The following is a 19,566-nucleotide window of genomic DNA, read 5'->3' as shown; positions in this document are numbered from 1 at the left end:
AAATGGAAAGCTTTTACTGTTAAGACAAGGAAGAAAACAAGGATACCCACTCTCATCACTTCTATTCAACACAGAACTGAAGTCCTGGTCAGAGCAATTAGACAATAAAAAGAAAATTCATCCATATTGGGAAAGAAGAAATGAAATTGTCTCTACTGATGACATGATCTTATATATAAAAAAACCTTAAACACATCACCAAAAACTGTTAGAATGGATAAATAAATTCAGTAAAGTTACAGGTTACACATCCAATATATAAAGATCAGTAGCATTTCTAAACACAATAAACTATCTGAATAAGAAATTAATCTAATTTACAATAGCATGAAAAAATAAAATAGTTAAGAGTAAATTTAACCAAGGAAGTGAAAGATCTGTACACTAAAAACTATAAATATTGATGAAAGAAATTTAAAAAAGACATAATTAAATGGAAAGATATTCAATGATCATGAATTGGAAGAATTAATATTGTTAATATGCCCAGGATATAGGTGATCTATAGGTGCAATACAACTTCTATCAAAATTCTAATGTAATTTTTAACAAAAATAGAAAAAGAAAATCTTAAAATTCACAGGAAACTATAACATACCTTAGATAGTCAAGAAAATCTTGAGCAAAATGAACAAAGCTTAAAATATCACACTCCCTGATTTTAACATATATCGAACTATTGCAATTGAAACAACATGACATTAGATTAAAAACAAACACATCAACTAGTGGAGCAGGATAGAAAGTCCAGAAATAAACCTAAGTATTTATTGTCAATCAACTTTTGACAAAAGAACCAAGAACGCACAATGAGGGAAAACAGACACCTAAATAAATGGTGTTGTGAAAAATGGATATTTACATACAGAAGAATGAAATTGAACCCTTCTCACACACCACATACAAAAATCAACTAAAAGTGTATAAAGACTTAAACATAAGATCTGAAACCATAAAGTTGCTAGAAGAAAACAGGAGAAATGCTCCATGACATTAGTCTGGGCAGTTTCTTGCACAGTACTTGAAAGGTACCGGCAACAACAACAACAACAAAAAAACAGACAAGACTGTGTCAAGTTGAAAAGCTTCTACACAGCCAAGGAAACAACAGAGTGAAGACACACCCTGCCAACTGGAAGAAAATACTTACAAACTACACAGAAGGTAAGGGGCTAATATTCAAAATAGATAAGGAACTCTAGCAATTCAATAAAAGAAAACAAATTTAAAAATGGACAAAGGATCTAAACAGACATTTCTTGAAATAAGAACTATGAATGGCCATCAATAAATGAAAAAATGCTTAACACTGTAATCACCAAGGAAATGCAAATTAAAACCACAATCAGATATACCGCCTACCTGAAAGAATGACTTTTATCAATAAGATGAATGATAATGAGTGTTGGCACGGATGCAGAGAAAACAATGCTTGCACACTGTTTGTTAGAATGTAAGTGAGTATAGCCAAATTATGATCCAGCAAGCTCACTTCTGGCCATGTATCTAGCTTTTTGTCGTTGTTGTTGTTTTTGGTACTGTGGATTGAACCCAGAGGCACTTTACCACTAACCACATCTCCAGATCTTTTTATTTTTTATTTTGAGATAGGGTCTCACTAAGTTGCTTAGGACCTCACTAAGTTGCTGAGACTGGTCTCAAACTTGTGATCCTCCTGCCTCAACCTCCCAAGTGGCTAGGATTATAGGCCTGCACCATGGTACCTGGCCTGATCATGTATCAAAAGGAACTGAAATCAATGCATTAAAGAGATATCTTCGTTCCCATGTTCATTACAACTTTATTCATAAAAGCCAAGATATGGAAACTATCTAAGTGTCCATCAGTAGATGAAAAGACAAAGAAAATGGGGAGATATCTATCTATCTATCTATCTATCTATCTATCTATCTATCATATAGTATACAGACTTAACAAATAAGAGGATTCTGTCATTTGTGATAAAATGTAAGTAACTACAGGACAGTATGCTAAATGAAATAAGCGGGGACAGACAAATTCTGTATAATCTCATTACATATGAAATCTAAAAAAAATGAACTCAGAAACAGAGCAGAAAGGTGGCTTCTAGAAGCTAGGAATGAGGGGAAGGAATGGAGAAGGGGAATATGTTGAACAAAGGGTAAAAATTTTCAGTTAGACTAGAGGAATAACGTTTAGTGATCTATTGAGGTGCATGGTGCCCCAGTTAATAATAATGTATTGTATATTTCAAAATTGCTAAAATAGGTTTTTAATATTCTCGCCACAAAAGAATGATAAACTGGCGAGGTGACACATATGTTAATTAGCTTGAATTTTCTTTACTATGTACATAGATCAAAATATCACATTGTACCCCATAAATATATGCAATTATTATTTGTTCATTAAAACTTAAATGGAATGGAGAAAGAAAGAAAGAAAGGAAAGGAACCTTAGGTACTTCACAGAATCTCCTGAAAGGTGGAAGGACCAGGCTGGAAAGAGCAATGCCCAGATCAGATTGCAGAACTCTACCAGGGAAATGTCAACCTCTACCACTGACTAACGTGGGGAATAGACCCTGCAAATAGAAGAACCTCTACTACTGTTTCCTGGAGTCTAGGCGCACCTGCCTTGCTCTTGCTAGCCTGGGTATTCCCTGCTTTTTAATCTTTCTAACCTCCACTTAAAAGTCCAGGGCAAATGTATCTGATTACATGTGTCTAGCAGGAAGGAGACTGAGAAAGTAAAGTAAATGTGTGTGTGTGTGTGTGTGTGTGCGTGTGTGTGCAAATTTAATTCTCAACTCCTGATCTGAACCAGGTATTCAGCAGATTGAAGTTATTCACAGGGAAGATGGATGAGTGATGGTTTCAACACCTCTTTGAGAATTAAGGAAGAGCCTAATAACCTAAATAAACCCCTGGTTGTTGCAAGATGTACATGGAAGAAAATAATTTTAAAGTACATACTTCTACTATTCCTTTTGTTTCTTTTTTGAAATTGTGTGTCAGTTTCCCTTTTTTAAAAACCACTGTATTATAAGCGATGAATCTTCAGAAAGAGAAATTAGGAAAACTACCCCATTCACAATAGCTTCGAAAAAAATAAAGTATTTGGGAATCAATCTCACAAAAGAGGTGAAAGACCTCTACAATGAGAACTACAGAACACTAAAGAAAGAAATTCAAGAAAACCTTAGAAGATGGAAAGATCTCCCATGTTCTTGGATAGGAAGAATTAATATTGTCAAAATGGCCATACTACCAAAAGTGCTATACAGATTCAATGCAATTCCAATTAAAATCCCAATGATGTACCTTACAGAAATAGAGCAAGCAATTATGAAATTCATCTGGAAGAATAAAAAACCCAGAATAGCTAAAGCAATCCTCAGTAGAAAGAGTGAAGCAGGGGGTATCGCAATACCAGATCTTCAACTCTACTACAAAGCAATAGTAACAAAAACGGCATGGTATTGGTACCAAAATAGAAAGGTGGATCAATGGTACAGAATAGAGGACACGGACACAAACCCAAATAAATACAATTTTCTCATACTAGACAAAGGGGCCAAAAATATGCAATGGAGAAAAGATAGCCTCTTCAACAAATGGTGCTGGGAGAATTGGAAATCCATATGCAACAGAATGAAACTAAACCCATATCTCTCACCATGCACGAAACTAAACTCAAAATGGATTAAGGATCTCGGAATCAGACCAGAGACCTTGCATCTTATAGAAGAAAAAGTAGGTCCAGAGCTTCAACATGTCGGCTTAGGACCAGACTTCCTCAACAGGACTCCCATAGCACAAGAAATAAAAGCAAGAATTAATAACTGGGATAGATTCAAACTAAAAAGCTTTCTCTCAGCAAAGGAAACTATCAGCAATGCGAAGAAAGAGCCTACAGAGTGGGAGAAAATCTTTGCCAATCATACTTCAGATAGAGCGCTAATTTCCAGAATCTATAAAGAACTCAAAAAACTCTACACCAAGAATGTAAATAATCCAACTGACAAATGGACTAAGGAAATGAATAGACACTTCACAGAAGATCTACAAGCAATCAACAAACATATGGAAAAATGTTCAACATCTCTAGTAATAAGAGAAATGCAAATCAAAACCACCCTAAGATTCCATCTCACCCCAATTAGAATGGCGATTATCAAGAATACAAGCAACAACAGGTGTTGGCGAGGATGTGGGGAGAAAGGTACACTCAAACATTGCTGGTGGGGCTGCAAATTAGTGCAGCCACTCTGGAAAGCAGTGTGGAGATTCCTTAGAAAACTTGGAATGGAACCACCATTTGACCCAGCTATCCCACTCCTTGGCCTATACCCAAAGGACTTAAAATCAGCATATTACAGAGATACAGCCACATCAATGTTCATAGCTGCTCAATTCACAATAGCCAGATTGTGGAACCAACCTAGATGTCCTTCAATTGATGAATGGATAAAGAAAATGTGGTATATATATACAATGGAATATTACTCAGCCATAAAGAATGATAAAATTATGGCATTTGCAGGCAAATGGATGAAACTGGAGAATATCATGCTAAGTGAGATAAGCCAATCTCAAAAAACCAAAGGAAGAATGATATCGCTAATAAGTGGATGATGACACATAATGGGGGGTGGGAAGGGTTAGTGTTGGGGTTGGAGTTGGGTTTAGGGAGGGGGGCAGGAATGGAGGAAGGAAGGACTGTATAGATGGAGGGGAAGGGTGGGAGGGGAGGGGGGGAAGGGAAAAAATGGCAGAATGAATCAAACAACATCACCCTATGTAAATTTATGATTACACAAATGGTATGCCTTTACGCCATGTACAGACAGAGAAACAACATGTATCCCATTTGTTTACAAAAAAAAAAAAAAAAAAAAAAAAAAAAAAAACACTGTATTGAGGTAGGGTTGACATGCAAAAAAATGTACATAACTAAAATATGCACTTTGATGAATCTTTTGTTTCTTCATTGAAAATACATTTTCTGGAGCTTACAGTGTACCACACAGTAGTAGGCTAGGTAATCTTGAGGAGAGCAAACCTGGTTCAAGTCCTTAGAATGCAATAATTTCATTTGAGATAAAGAAAAGGTAAATATAACACAGCAAATGCAGAAAATAGTGATCACATGAGAGTATTATGAACACATGTATATAGACAGTATTCTTATAATACATGTATTTAGAAATGTGCATTCCCTGCAAATCAAAACTACCCTAAGATTCCATCTCACCCCAATTAGAATGGCGATTATCAAGAATACAAGCAACAACAGGTGTTGGAGAGGATGTGGGGAAAAAGGTTCACTCATACATTGCTGGTGGGGCTGCAAATTAGTGCAGCCACTCTGGAAAGCAGTGTGGAGATTCCTTAGAAAACTTGGAATGGAACCACCATTTGACCCAGCTATCCCACTCTTTGGCCTATACCCAAAGGACTTAAAATCAGCATATTACAGAGATACAGCCACATCAATGTTCATAGCTGCTCAATTCACAATAGCCAGATTGTGGAACCAACCTAGATGTCCTTCAATTGATGAATGGATAAAGAAACTGTGGTATATATATACAATGGAATATTACTCAGCTATAAAGAATAATAAAATTATGGCATTTGCAGGCAAATGGATGAAATTGGAGAATATCATGCTAAGTGAGAGAAGCCAATCTCAAAAATCCAAAAGGCAAATGATCTCACTGATAAGTGGATGATGACATATAATGGGGGGTGGGAGGAGGGCAAGAATGGAGGAAGGAGGGACTGTATAGAGGGAAAAGAGGTGTGGGAGGGGTGGGGGGGAAGGAAAAAATAACAGAATGAAACAAACATCATTACCCTATGTAAATGTATGATTACGCAAATGGTATGCTGTTACTCCATGTACAAACAGAAACAACATGTATTCCATTTGTGTACAATAAAAATAAAAAAAAAAAAGAAAGAAATGTGCATTCCCAAACATATATCCTATATATAGGCTATATATACATTTTAGGGGGTGCAGTCAAGAGTATTTCCTGGAGGACAACTTAAGCAGACATAAAAGAGAAAGAATCTGGAAGTGAAACAGGGAGAGGAGGTGTGTACAGAGGAAGACTCATGCAATTTGGTTTTGCTAGAGAGAAACTAGCAAGCAAGATCCGATGAAAGATGAAATAGTGGAGATAGGCTGGAGGAAGATCAAAATCCCCTTCTTAACTAGAGTGTAAGATTTTAATGTTCTTACACTCTAATTGTAAGAAATCCCATGAAAACCACGCCGGACACAGGAGGGTTTATTAAGCAGAGTATCTCCCTGCAGGGTAAGAGAGAAAATGAGAGGAAAAGAGAAAGGGCGAGCGCTAGAGAAAGTGGAAAATTGAGCAGGAGAGAGAAAGAAAGTGAGTAGGAGAGAGAAAGCAAGAGAAAATATGGCGGGGGAGCTATCCCTAAGCAGTTGAATTCCGCTGGGCTAACAGGGGGCCAATAATGGAGAAGGATACTTGCAAGCTGACTGATGAGCCAATAGCTAGCTAGGATGTTCACAGACTGACAAGTAGTTGGGAGGCGGGGAAATGGCTGCAACGGAAAGGGTGGGAGAGCAGCTTTACACTAGTTAAGGGAAAAACTTTAAGAATTCAAGTGGGGCCTGGTATGGTGATGCACACCTTGTAATCTCAGCTTCTCAAAAGACTGAGGCAGGAGGATGGCAAGTTTGAGGACAGCCTAGGCAACTTTGTGAGCCCCTATCTCAAAAAAAAAAAAAAAATGAAGGGTTGGAGATGTAACTCCATGGTAAAGTATTTGCCTAGTATGCATGATGCCCTGGGTTCAATCCCTGATAAATCTCTCCCCACCCCCCACCCCCAAAAAAAAAGGAATTTGAGAGGGTGATATGATCAAATTTGTTTTAGGTAAATTGTTCAGACTGGTGGGTAGAAGAAGGATTTGAAGAGGTTCAACATCAGAGATCTGAAGAATGTAGGTTGTTGGTGGCCATCTGGCCAAAAAATTCTGAGACTCTGAGCTGTGGTAGTGATTTTAGGAATAGAAAAAAGGGGACATGGCTAATAAATAGTGTCATTTTGGTCTTGAAGAGTGACTAGTAGTCAACCAGGCAGAGAAGTAAAAGAAGGACATTCCCAGGCAGATGGAGAGAAAGGAAGGCGTGGAAGAGCAAGGAATGTTTTGAGAAATGGAGAATAATTTAGTGTGGTTGGAACACTGGATCACTACAGGGGAGGAGGCTGAAGGAAATGCTGGTTTGGTAGTCAAGATCCAATAGATGAAGGATCTTTTGTATTAAGCATAGGAGTCTGGGCTCCTTAGTAGCTTATGCTTTGCATACCCTCCACACCCACCCTTTTCTCTTTTGAAAGATTTGGGCTTCAGAGTCCATGGGGTGCAATAAAATCAAGGAATCATTGGTAGGAGGGCCACAGCCCCTCCAGAAGTACTCAGAAAACTAATCAAGAATCCTCAAACAGAGAGGACCTGTAGTTCCTTTATAAACCACATTTCAATCCTGCAAAATTACAATCCTCCTAAATTACCAGTGTGTTACCTGAATACAGGCTGCCCTTGAAGTCCCTAATTTCATTGTATTGACTGAGGCTTTAGTTAGTCTATTATTGGAAAAGGAAGCATTTGTGCTTCAAGTACAGGAAATCACCAAACAATTAACGTCCATGGACTCCTGGGCCCGGGTCAAATGCCTGAGTGTGATTATCTTTGTTTCATGTCAGACTATTGAGGAAGTGTTTTGCAGGCTAGAATCTTGGCTTTATTTGGTTGTTTTGAGTCAATGGAGCCCACTGTGAGACCTTAAACCTGACAACTATCTAGAGCAAAATGGGAATACAGCAGACAGAGGTCTACTGCAAGAAGAGAGATTTTTAGAGAGGGTGGAAAGCTCTCTCTAAAATACTCCACAATTTGGGTATTCAGAGTCAGGAAGGGCCACTTATGCTGCCCAGAGAGAAATTAGCATGGGAAGAAAAGGAAATGGAAATAGTTATTACATGACGTGGCCAGGGAAATTAACCCCTCAGAGGCACAGGATTGGTGTGGGTTGGACACAGGGCTAGTATTATGGGCAGACAGGGCAGTTGGAAAACTTTTCTGACCCAGAATACACCTCAAAGGGAAGTGAAGCCAGAACTGGGGACAGGCAGTTAGTATAGAAATAGGCGATCCGGTCAAATCGAGGAAATGGAGGCCATGAAAGTCATCTGTCTCTGGAAGTTGGAAACTGCTCCCTGGGAGAATGGAATGTCAAGGATCTCCGGAGCCCATTGATTGCCAAATTTACCTGCTCTTATCAAGGACTTCAGGGAAGGAGCTGCTAATTAATGCCCCCTGGCTCTTGCCTGGCTGAATCGCATTGGCCCTCCCCCACCCCTGCTCCTCACTTTAAGCATCTCACCTGCAAAACCAGGCCTAGTCACATAGGCCAGAAGGAAAGATGAGGGTGGAGAGAACTGGAGAACAAAAGAGACCTCAGCGTATAAAAGATGTAGAGCATGCTCACTTGGGATTCTAGAACATCAGCCATGGTCCCTTTCTCCCCCTTGGGAGAAGTCTGTATTATTTCTGCTTTTAAATAAAACCTGCTTAACATGCTTGCCTTGGCGTTCTTCTCTAGTGTTCAAACTTCAACATTATAGGGAGCAGAACTCATCACCAGTAAACAGTGGTATCAGAAGTACCAAAGAAACCCTAAAAGGAAACCAGAAAAGCACAATATGAAGTGAGATGACAAGAATTAGCTTCCCCAATGTCACAACATTTTCCATTAATCCATTTTGAATGAATCATATTGCTGATTGTGGGAAACTATTCATACCCTGGAACAATGTTATATATTAAAGACTGGACTGCATGTGTGGCTCAGTGGTAGATCACCTGCTTAGCCTGCTTGAAGTCCTCAGTTCCTGGAACTGTTAAAAAAAAAAAAAAAAGGAAATGGAAACTGATTATTATTATTTTTAATGAAGAAGGAAATAGGAGATAAGGGTACATACAGGCTCAAATTTAGGCAGATGGGAATCTTAAATGTCCTGTTCACATAGTAACTGCTCAGCAAGTATGTTTGAATGAATGAATTATCATGCCCATCTATCAGATGAGGAAAGTGCTACTGGAAATGTTAAGCAACTTATCTAAAATGACACAGTGTTTATGTGATACCTATAAACCTCATTCATTGATTTCTTTGCTTTTACTCTTGCCCAATTCCTCTCCCCACCACCATTCTCTTTAGCAACCATAGTGATTGCTCTCAAATCACAAGTGGCTTTGGTTCACAGAGCAAACAGCTTTTTGCTGTGGCCTACAGAGAGCCCTATTCAATCTGATTCCTGGCTACCTCTCCTGCTGATTTCCCCCCATTATTCTCCTTGCTCCTTGTGCTTCGGCTGCTCGAATCTCCTTCCTATTCCTTAAACTTTAGGAAATTTTCCTGTTTCTGAGCTTTGTGTTTTTCTGGAACACTTTAGATATTTGAAGGCTCAGTTTCTTCAAGTCTCTGCACCCAACTTTTCTCTGAAGTGTCATTTAGACCACCCTATATAAAAATAAAAATACTGTCACTCTAATTCTTTGTCCTACTTTAATTTTCTTCACAATATTTATCTGTTATGGAGTGCGTGAGAATTACAAACCACCACGCATAATGAGCCAAATTGAAAGGGGAAAAAAGGTCCTTTAATGAGCGTGCCAGGCAAGCGGCTGGGATTAGGCTAGCACCTCAAAGAACTCCCAGCACCTGAATTTTGGAAGTAGAGAGTTTATAAAGGCAAAAACCAGAAAAAAATTGAGGTACACGTAGGTCAGAAAGACCCTGTTGAGACAGATATTTTGATTACATAAGAGAATTGTTTTGATCATACATTTCAGAGTTATTTTGTTACACATCAGGGCCATAATCAGGGACGGGGGAAGGTCCCCCTGTACTGTCAACATAGATATAGCTTCAGGAGGCTGAAAAGAAACATTTAAGCTAGCATAAAATAGAGTCAGGACAGAACAAAGTGGCGTTACTTTTCCATTTCATATCAATATCTAGCATTGTTAGATTCATTGTTAGTTTCTTATCTATTTTTTCCACAAGCCTCCCCAAGAGAGCTTTCAAATTTTTGCTAATCTGATATATGTTGTATACAAGCCAGTTTAAATTTGCATTTCTTACTGTGAGTAAAGTTGAAAATCACAGAAATGCTCTTCATAACTATGTAGTAGAAATTTGTTTTTTCCTTATTTTAGTAAATATTACGTATTGTATGCTTTAGAACCCATCTTCTCATTTTAATAAAATCAGTAAATAATTAATTAATTAATAAAATATTAACCAATCAATTAATAATTTATTTATTAATACAATTATTATAGGTACATTTACTTTATTTATACCCACCCTGTTTTCTTTTTCTTTTTTTTCCTTTTTGTGGTGCTGGGGATCAAACCCAGGCCACCCACATGCCAGGCAAGCCCTCTACCACTGAATCACATTCCCAAGTACTATCCACCTCTTTTTGCAAAAGATTTGAGAAGTTTAAGAGACATGAAAAATAAAGTAGTAAATTATAAATGAAAGAAGAAAGTAGACTGGGAGAAGATAAATACTAGTGTTAGGTAGTAGTAATGAGCAATGAAATGCAGACCAATTACACGGCAGGGTCATGGGTTTTCTTTAAATTACCTTTAAGGCCTTTGCCTTTCTTTCTTGAAGTGTTTCTTGATTGGCTCCCTTATTTCCATCTGTTCATTCTCCAGGCATGTGTGCCTGTTATTTTTCTATAAGTTAGTCAATTAACTTCTAAGGCAAATGCAAAGGTTCCCAGTGGAACCTTAAATGAGACCCCATCCTTGACTAACATGTGACCGAAGCCTTGTAAGAGACCCTGAAGCAGAGGACTAAGTGAAGTCATGCCCAGATTCACAACTCGGAGAAATTGTGAGACAACAAATACTGTTTTAAGTCACTCAGTTCATGGTAATACGGTTACACAGGAATAGCTAGCTAGTACAATTAAAGTGTAGGTCAAACACCATTACCCTATGTAAATGTATGATTACACAAATGATATGCCTCTACTTCATGTACAGAGAAACAAGTTGTACCCATTTGTTTACAATAAAAAATAAATAAATAAAAAGATAAAAGAAAATAAAGTGTAGGAAATGTCACATTTCATTATTTTCCTAGGTTAAATTAAATCCATTGAGTCTATTAAGTGGTAATTTAATCTGTAATCTTTCGAAGGCTCTCCTTCATCCTTCTTAAAAGAACCTTACATAATTTGAGAACACCTATAGAGAGCGGTGTGAAGAGAGTCCTTAATTCATTTCCTTGCTGGTGAGATGCACATTGTCCAAGTGATTGATGGAATCCATTCAAATGTGAAGATAACATCTACTCCCTTCTGGCCAAATTCAGCAACTGGGACTTCACTCAAGGGGGAAGGCTGCAGTTTAGTGCTCAGATGCACCCAAAACCATGTCCCTCAAAACTCTTGCTACTTCCAGGCCTGTGAGGAAGCCCAGTGTTGATCCCCACAGCAGGAGGACCTATGACAACCCTTTTTCCTAGAAATCTCTCTAGAAATGAACCCAGCCCCTTCTCTCTTAACTCCAGAAGATTTCCTCCTGAAGGTCAATCCAGCAAGTCTCTAAGACCTTGGATTTCAAAAACAATGTTTTCTTAAATCACTGAAGGGAGCCTGGACCTTACCAAACAGAATACAAAGTCCTAGCTATCCTATTCCAAGAAAGGGGCGGGGTGGGGGGATGATCTCTCATTCTTTTGTGATGACTGCTCAGCAACTAGAAGTCAATTAATTTGTCGCTGAGGTTACTAACCGCACAGTTGGCCAAGACAAGATGAAAATGCATGCTCAATCATGAAGTCCTAATTATTGTGAAAGATTCCATTTCCTCAAGAAAAAGAAGACTAGTTCTAAGTCTTACAGGGAATTTTTCCTTTTAAAAATGAAAGGGCAGCAAAGTCTAAGGTTTGTAAATTATAATCTATTTGGAGCCCAGATGTAGGTGAAGTCCATGCTAGTGTCTCTGGGCTTAGGATAGTTGGGGCACAGGGTACCCACAAACATTTGCAGGTAGGAGAGGACTGGATATGTGGTAGGAACCATTTTGCGAAGGGACTTGAAAACATTGTAAAAAAGATATATTAAAATAAAACCAAAAGTAGATCTTTTTTCCCCAGTGCCAAGGATTGAAACCAGGACCTCACATCTGTCAAGCAGGCGTGAGCTGCACCCTCCAGTTCAACGTAGACATTTATATTTCACAAACTTTAAAAAATAATTTATTCTATTTACCACTATGGTCTTATCTATTGTAGTTTCCGAGACTCTTCTATTTTTTTCCATTTCGGTATATTGGAAAACATTGCAAATTATCTATTAAACCAAATCCAGGTTCTTTCACAGAAATAGGAATTTAATTTTACAGCAGTTAAAAAAAATTCTCTCCCCTTTTTTTCCCCTTCGGCCATTTTCTCTGATAATGCTGTATTATTCCTCCCACTCAAAAGCCAAGAATGACAACTCAACTACTTCCTCCCCCTACATACTTACAGGAAAGAATAGAAACAATTCTGTCAACTCCAGCTGGGGCAGCACAAATTGCAAGGAAGCTTTTCTTAGAATTTTTTATCCTGCATGACTCTCAGTGTAGGTGCTTTCCAACAATTTGGTTTTATTTTTCTTGAATTCTGTTCTTGCTGCAGAAACCCTCAATTGTCTAACACTGGTGGCATTTGGTAATCTTTGCCAAGTTTAATTCCAGTTCAGTTGCTTGGAAGGTTTTAATGACCAAGAAAGAAGGTTTTGTAAACCTCCTTGTTTGGTGCAATGGGAATTTGCTCAGGAAGCATGAGTCAGGCTCCCTCCCTCTCTCTCAGCAAAATAGGTTGATTTATTTCCTTTTGAAGGCAGGACAACAAATATGACCATCATACTTGTCCCCATTCCAGTGCAGCATTACAGGAAGTAGTGTTTGCCTTAGGAAATGTATGCATCTCTGATTGTACTCAGGTCATTTTGGTGGTAGCGAAACTGTTTAATTTTAAAAATTATGCATCTATTTTAATATGTATTAGAACAATATGGCAACATGTTAATTCATAAATTCCATGGATGCTATTGTCTAAGGTTGGGCTAAATAATAACGAAGTCCAAGAAAAATAGGAAGTAAATGATAATATAATTGGCATGCAGATATAGTCAAATCCTAAATAATGGTGTATGAATAGTCAATGTTTTAGAAACACTGTCCATTTAAGATATATTGGGATTCGTCTCAAGATAGAACTATTTTGAATTCACAGTCTTGCTACTGAACAACTGTGTGCTTTAGACAAATTCACAAACCTCTCTAACCATCAATATCTTCACTATATAAGGATAATTCTTACCTTATAGAGTTGTTAAACAAACTTACTTGAATAAAATCTAGTTTTTATAATGAGCATAGGGTGTGCTAATTAAAAGGTAGACACTGATAATTTCTTATCTGATTCTTCTTTGACTGTTCATTGTCATGTATCTTCAATAAAAATCTTGTAGCCATAAAGCAAGTAACTAGCTCTCCTATCCAACAATAGTGTCAGAAAATGCTGGTGCATCTGAGAAGCAGAAAATCTAATGAATAGGGCACTGTTTTAGGAAGAAGGAGATCTGACTTTCTTCTTGAACTTCCTGCAACAAGTGACTTAACTTACAAAACAACCATGAAAGCAAACATGTGACTATCTGCCTTGTGCCTGAAAAAATAAACCATCTCACTCTTTTTCGTGATGTGTGTTTGTTTGTCATGGGGTTGTTTTCAGAATTAAGAGGCTATGATTCAAGTTCAGTTCAGGTCAGCAAACACTTTTTTTTCAGGACTTAATCTGTATCAGGCATAGTGCTAATTCTCTGACATAAAAATTAAAAAGGCAAGGTTTCTGAACTTTACTCATTCAATAAATATGAGGTACTTACTGAGTAGTAGACACTGTGTGAGTCTTGGGTAATCAAACAGAAACACTCATGGAATTATTGAACTCACACTCATGTAATTTATAGTATGGAGATGATTATAGTCAGTGTTGTATTGATAAGGGTTTAGTAATCAGTTCTCAAAAAATAAAAAAATAAAAAAACTAATAAACATGTGCCTTACCATATTTTACTAATAAAGTGTGCATAGCACACAACATACAAATAATAATATATAAAATAATTTTCATTATAAAGTCATTATGATCAAATGAGTCTTATAGAATTATTTCATGTTTTTTTTGCTGAACTCTGGTATCGATAGCCAACCTATGAGTGTGGTTTATCAATGAATGTTGGTTGATATTTTCATTTAAGTTAAAGTATAAGATAAAAGTGAAAAAAAGATAAAGGAAGGGCAGAGCTTTACATGTTTGTCAGTGCCCGAGTGATTCCTTCTCTGAATGCTATAATAGTTCCTTCATTTTTTTGGCTACTCACAGTCTATACATATGCACATGCACTTTTTTTTTTTTTTGGGTGCTGGGGATTGAACCTAGGGCCTTGCGCTTACAAGGCAAGCACTCTACCAACTGAGCTATCTCCCCAGCCCTGCATGTGCACTTTTAAGTGTAATTTGCATCGTTAATATTTTCTCCATCACTTTCTAGACAGCGAAAAGAAAACATTGATTCCTTATATGTAGTATTTTCTTATTTCCATGGTGTCAATATTCCTACTGCTACTTTTAAGCTACAAATATGGCTTCTCTAAACATAGAGTTGGAAGAGATAAGGCACACCATTATTTAATAGTTCCACCATAAATATACAGTAGAGGTAACTAACCTTAAGAATATAGATATTAGTAAGATCACCAAAATAATTAGGAAGGGAAGAGTTTTGGGTATTTATTACCTTTGTCTTTAATATAATTTATTTCATTGTAAGTTGTAATGAACATGATGAGTTTATTTAATTTTTAATAATCTTTTAACAACTGACTCACAAAATTCCTGAAAATAAAACCATCTACTCTTGTGACCCAGTATGAGTTGGATCCAGCACTGATGTTATAAAATCTTGAAATATTAACAATTGTGTGTTTTCTTTTCTGTATTTTTATTTTTTACCAGTAACTCAGAGGTATCCATGTGCCTTAAGAAGAAGTATGACTGCTATAGTGAGAACAAAAACAACAAAAACTAAGATCCAAGTATACACAGTGGGTCCAACACATGCATTCCCCATAAGGTCTTTCTGAAATCCTAGTACACTGACCCCAGAAAAGGCACAAGCTAAGAAGGACCAAGAGAACGAGAAAGGACACAACATAATTACATGGGAGCAGGTTAATAAATGAGAACAAATATTTCAGCCTAGGGAAAAGTCAATTTGAAGAGAGGGGCTGTTAAAATGAAATTTTTTAATTTGTTCTTTTTAATTTAGAATGTATTTTGACATATTATACAAACATGGAGTACAACTTCCCATTCTTGTGGTTGTACATGATGTGGAGTTACACTGGTCATGTTAAAATAAAACTTTAAAAAAAAGAGGGGGAGTAGTAATGATTCTTGCTGTGAAATGAATCACACACACACACACACACACACACACACACACACACAGAGCTAAGGAAGTGGTGGAATGAAAAGATAACATTGGGGAAGATCTCTGAGAAAGTAGAACCAGAAAATAAAAATGAAAGTGAAAAAGAGATGGAAAGCCAAAAAGAAAGTTGAAAGCTTAATTTAGCATCTAAATAATAAAGAAAAGAATAGAGAAAATAAAGGAGAGGTGACTCTCGAATTCAGGAAAATTTCCCTCAACCGGAAGACATGACTTTCTAGAGAGGACCCACAAATGCTCAGCACAATGGACCTAAAAAGATGCACACCAAGGCACCTCATGAGAAATTTCAGTTACTAGGGACAAAAAGGAGTTCCTAACCATTTCCAAAAATGTGTGTGTGGGGTGAAGAGAGCTCAAAGAACTAGAATTACAAAGGAATTGACTCGTTAGCAGCAATGTTTCATGCAAGAAGACAATGGAACAATGTCCAGAACGCCAAGGAAAAGGGCTTCCACCTAGAAGTTCATATTCAGCAACACTTTCATTCAAGGGTGATGACAGGATAAAGACATTTGCAGATGTTCGTGCTCTTAAAATTGTTCTGAACATTCTCAATAACCACTGCAAGATGCACTCCACAAAGCAAAGAAACAAAACAAGAAAGAGGATGCAGAACATAAGACATGCAGCCCAGGGAGAGGAAGGGAATCCCCAGTCAGATCATGAAGAAGATCCCAGATTGACTCCTGTACACATTTCTAGAAAGCTACCTGTTCATGTTGGGACAGGAAAACAGAGGGCTCGAAGAGCGGCATTGTGCCAACATGAATAAATAGAAGAAATGATCTGCTGCAGCTGAACATTACAAGAGAAAAGTTATTAACACTGGAGGAATGCTGTGAGGTAAATTAGTTATAGATGTATAGAAAACTAAGCAAATAATAAAGAGTGATGATTATTCCAGAAAAAAATTACAAGAAAGGAAATGTAATCATTGTTCACTGTCTGGTCGTGTTGAGTTAACCAAGAGTTGTAGAATAATATAATCATACAAGGAATAGAAGAATTTATGAGAATATGTATGTGTTGGGGAATGGGGTGAATTGTAAGACAGCTTAGTCTTCATGCTCCACAGGAGAAAGCCAAGGAAATAAAACAGCAATCTCCAAATAGCAGCAATACAAGAATGTTCCTTTCAACACAAGAATGGCATCAAAATTGTAATGTGTTACACCCTGTGTATGTATAATATGTCAAAATACACCCTACTGTCATGTATGTCTAACAACAACAAAAAAAGAATGTTCTTTAGGAAGACAGAGGCCTGTACCAGCAGAAATAGTTAATATAATAGAAAAAAAATATGTTGCCTTTTAATGGGAATTGGGGGTGGAAAAGAAGGAATGGTATACTGCTTTTTTTAAGAAATTACAAGTTTTATAGAATTATTGACTTTTTTTTTTTTTTTTGCAGTGCTAGGAATTGAACCCAGGGCCTTATGCCTGCAAGGCAAGCACTCTACCAACTGAGCTATATCCCCAACCCGAATTAATGACTTTTAAAACTTTTTACAAATATAAATTATTGTTTTAAAAGAAGGAATAATCAGCATTCATTTTATCATTTTTTCTCAAGTCCTCTTATGAAAATAAATGAAATGCTGTGAGGAAACTGATGGTGTAAAGAAAGTCTCAGACGTGATGGTTATGTAGCCTGAGAGTGATAATTGCCAAACCTGTTACAGAAATAATCATACCCATAAGTATTATGAAGGAAAACCATAGAGAAATGTGGACATATTAATGGGAAACTCAGTCTCATCTGGGGTTTGTGGAGGGTTTTCATACAGAAACTTACGGTTTACTCAAAGAGAAAGGGTGTAAGTAATTTCAACACAAATGCAATACGTAGATAAAAGTCTATAATAGGGTGCTGGGAATACATAAGAGGGACATTGAGCCCACCTGGGTGGATCAGGAAGAACTTGCTGGAGTAAAGAATAGCTAAGGATGTGGAGGAGAGTACTGGAGGATTTAGAACAATAATCATATATTTCAGGAAGGTTTAGAACCTTTACATGCATAGGCCAAAAGTTTTGAGACAAATGTATTTGACTCACTAATTAGAATCATATTTTGTGGCCCTTGAGGCCGGGGTGGGGATTGAACACAGGACCTCACACAGCTAAGCATGCACTGTACCACTGAGCTACATCCCTAGCTCCTTGTTTCTTCTTCCTCTTCCTCTTCCTCCTCCTCCTCTTCTTTCTCCTTCTTCTTCTTTTTTTAACCAGCTGTTTTTCTACTGATTAAGAAAAACGATTTATTTGGGTCCTAGCATATTTTCTTGTAATTGATATCCCTTCTCTTGCCCTGGAGGGAGTATTACAAAATGCTCACCCTAATCCTTTCTCTCTCTCTCTCTCTCTCTCTCTCTCTCTCCCCCACCCCTTTCTCTCTAAACTTTAATGCATTTATTTTAACTCCACTTGTTTTTTACAATGAGAGTATATATTACTGGTAAATACTTAATGCTTTAAATTTACAAGTATATTTACAGAAACTTGAAAGCATTCCAATTAAATGAAAAAAAAGTACAAATTCTTATTTCTTTTTTGTCTTTTCAAAGTATTTAACATTCTCACAACCACCAATACTTTTAACCAAATATGCATAGCTGCAGTCTCTTAAGTTTAACAAGACAGCCACTTCCTAAGTTTAATTATTTTAATAACCTGACTCTTTAAACTACTCTGATTTAACCAAGAGCTGATTGATAAATACACGTGGCCAATAAAGACCACATTCCAGCATTACCATTCTTGTTGCCAGTTATTACCCAGAATTCTCCAGTCTGGCTCCTCAATCATTTATCCAGCAACTTCTGGGCTTTGTCTCCTCTTTCTAGTCATGTGTCTCATCACCTCCTAGATTTGATGACATGTGCCTTCTTCTCTTTGACTCTTGGCTCAGAATCTCACCTTTCCTAGCCCCATGCAGAGATTTCATGGGGCTGGGAAAGGTTACAAAGATGAGATTTCTTTCTACTGACTAAAGTAGTTTAGTCTGTCAGTAGACATTGACTAAAGTTTTTGTAGACATTATTTAGGGTCTGGAAAACTATAGTTCACTAACAGCTCTCTATGCAGTGGTACTGTTGGTGATTCCTTTCTTTTTTTTTTCTTTTTTTTTTTTGCGGTACTGGGGATTGAACCCAGGACTTTGTGCTTATGAGGCAAGCACTCTACCAACTGAGCTATATCCCCAGCCCCTGCTGGTGATTCTTAACTCTTTTTTTCTTGTTCTAATTTTTCTCTAATAGACATAAGAAGAAACAAGAGTAACATAGTAAATTTGTAGGAGGAGCTTCTGCTTTTCTTCCATAGTCAAATTTCATTTTATTTTTTATCTTTGATAAACATGTAATAATTGCATGTATTTATAGGGCATGGTGTGGTATTTCAATACATGTATACAGAGCACATTGATCAACTCAGGGTTATTAACATTTCCATCTTTATCATTTCTTTATATTTGGAGCCTTTTACCTTCTTCTAGTTCTTTACAAAACATATAAAAAGTTATTGTGAACTATAGTCGCCCATTGTTCCTTCTATTTAACTGTGTTTTGGTACCCATTATCAAACCTCCCTCTATCTTCCTTTTCCCTAGACCTTCTTAACCTATCTAGTAGCAAGATTTTTTTCTAACAAAAGACTCTTTGGCAAAAACAAATAAGTACTTTTTAAATTTCTTATACTTCAGTATTTCATTTAATCCTTACAACTATCCAACAAAACTCTAAGATCAATTTTTAAAATTGCATTTGAGAAATAAGGATATAACAGTCACAGGATGTTGATTGAGCCTCTTTTACATATTAGTTCATTTTATTTTGGGGACTAGAATTCAGGATCAGACATACTTTTGAAGCAAATTGAAAATTTGAGGTTGTAGTTTCTTATGGTTACCAAAGTTTGAGCCCCAATTATGTTTTTAATTTGAC

The 19,566-nt window shown here is 37.0% G+C and overlaps 1 non-coding gene across 1 annotated transcript; it reads right to left on the bottom strand.

Moving 5' to 3' along the window:
• Window positions 1-18,753: 18,753 nt before the first annotated feature.
• On the bottom strand, window positions 18,754-18,827 carry Trnam-cau (transfer RNA methionine (anticodon CAU)). Its single transcript has one exon. It is a non-coding gene; the product is annotated as a tRNA-Met (tRNA).
• Between the last annotated feature and the right edge of the window lie 739 nt (window positions 18,828-19,566).

Source organism: Sciurus carolinensis, chromosome 1 (genome assembly GCF_902686445.1).
Source record: "Sciurus carolinensis chromosome 1, mSciCar1.2, whole genome shotgun sequence".
NCBI lineage: Eukaryota > Metazoa > Chordata > Mammalia > Rodentia > Sciuridae > Sciurus > Sciurus carolinensis.
Note: the sequence above shows the minus strand (reverse complement) of the source record. Positions and strands in the feature narration are given on the sequence as shown.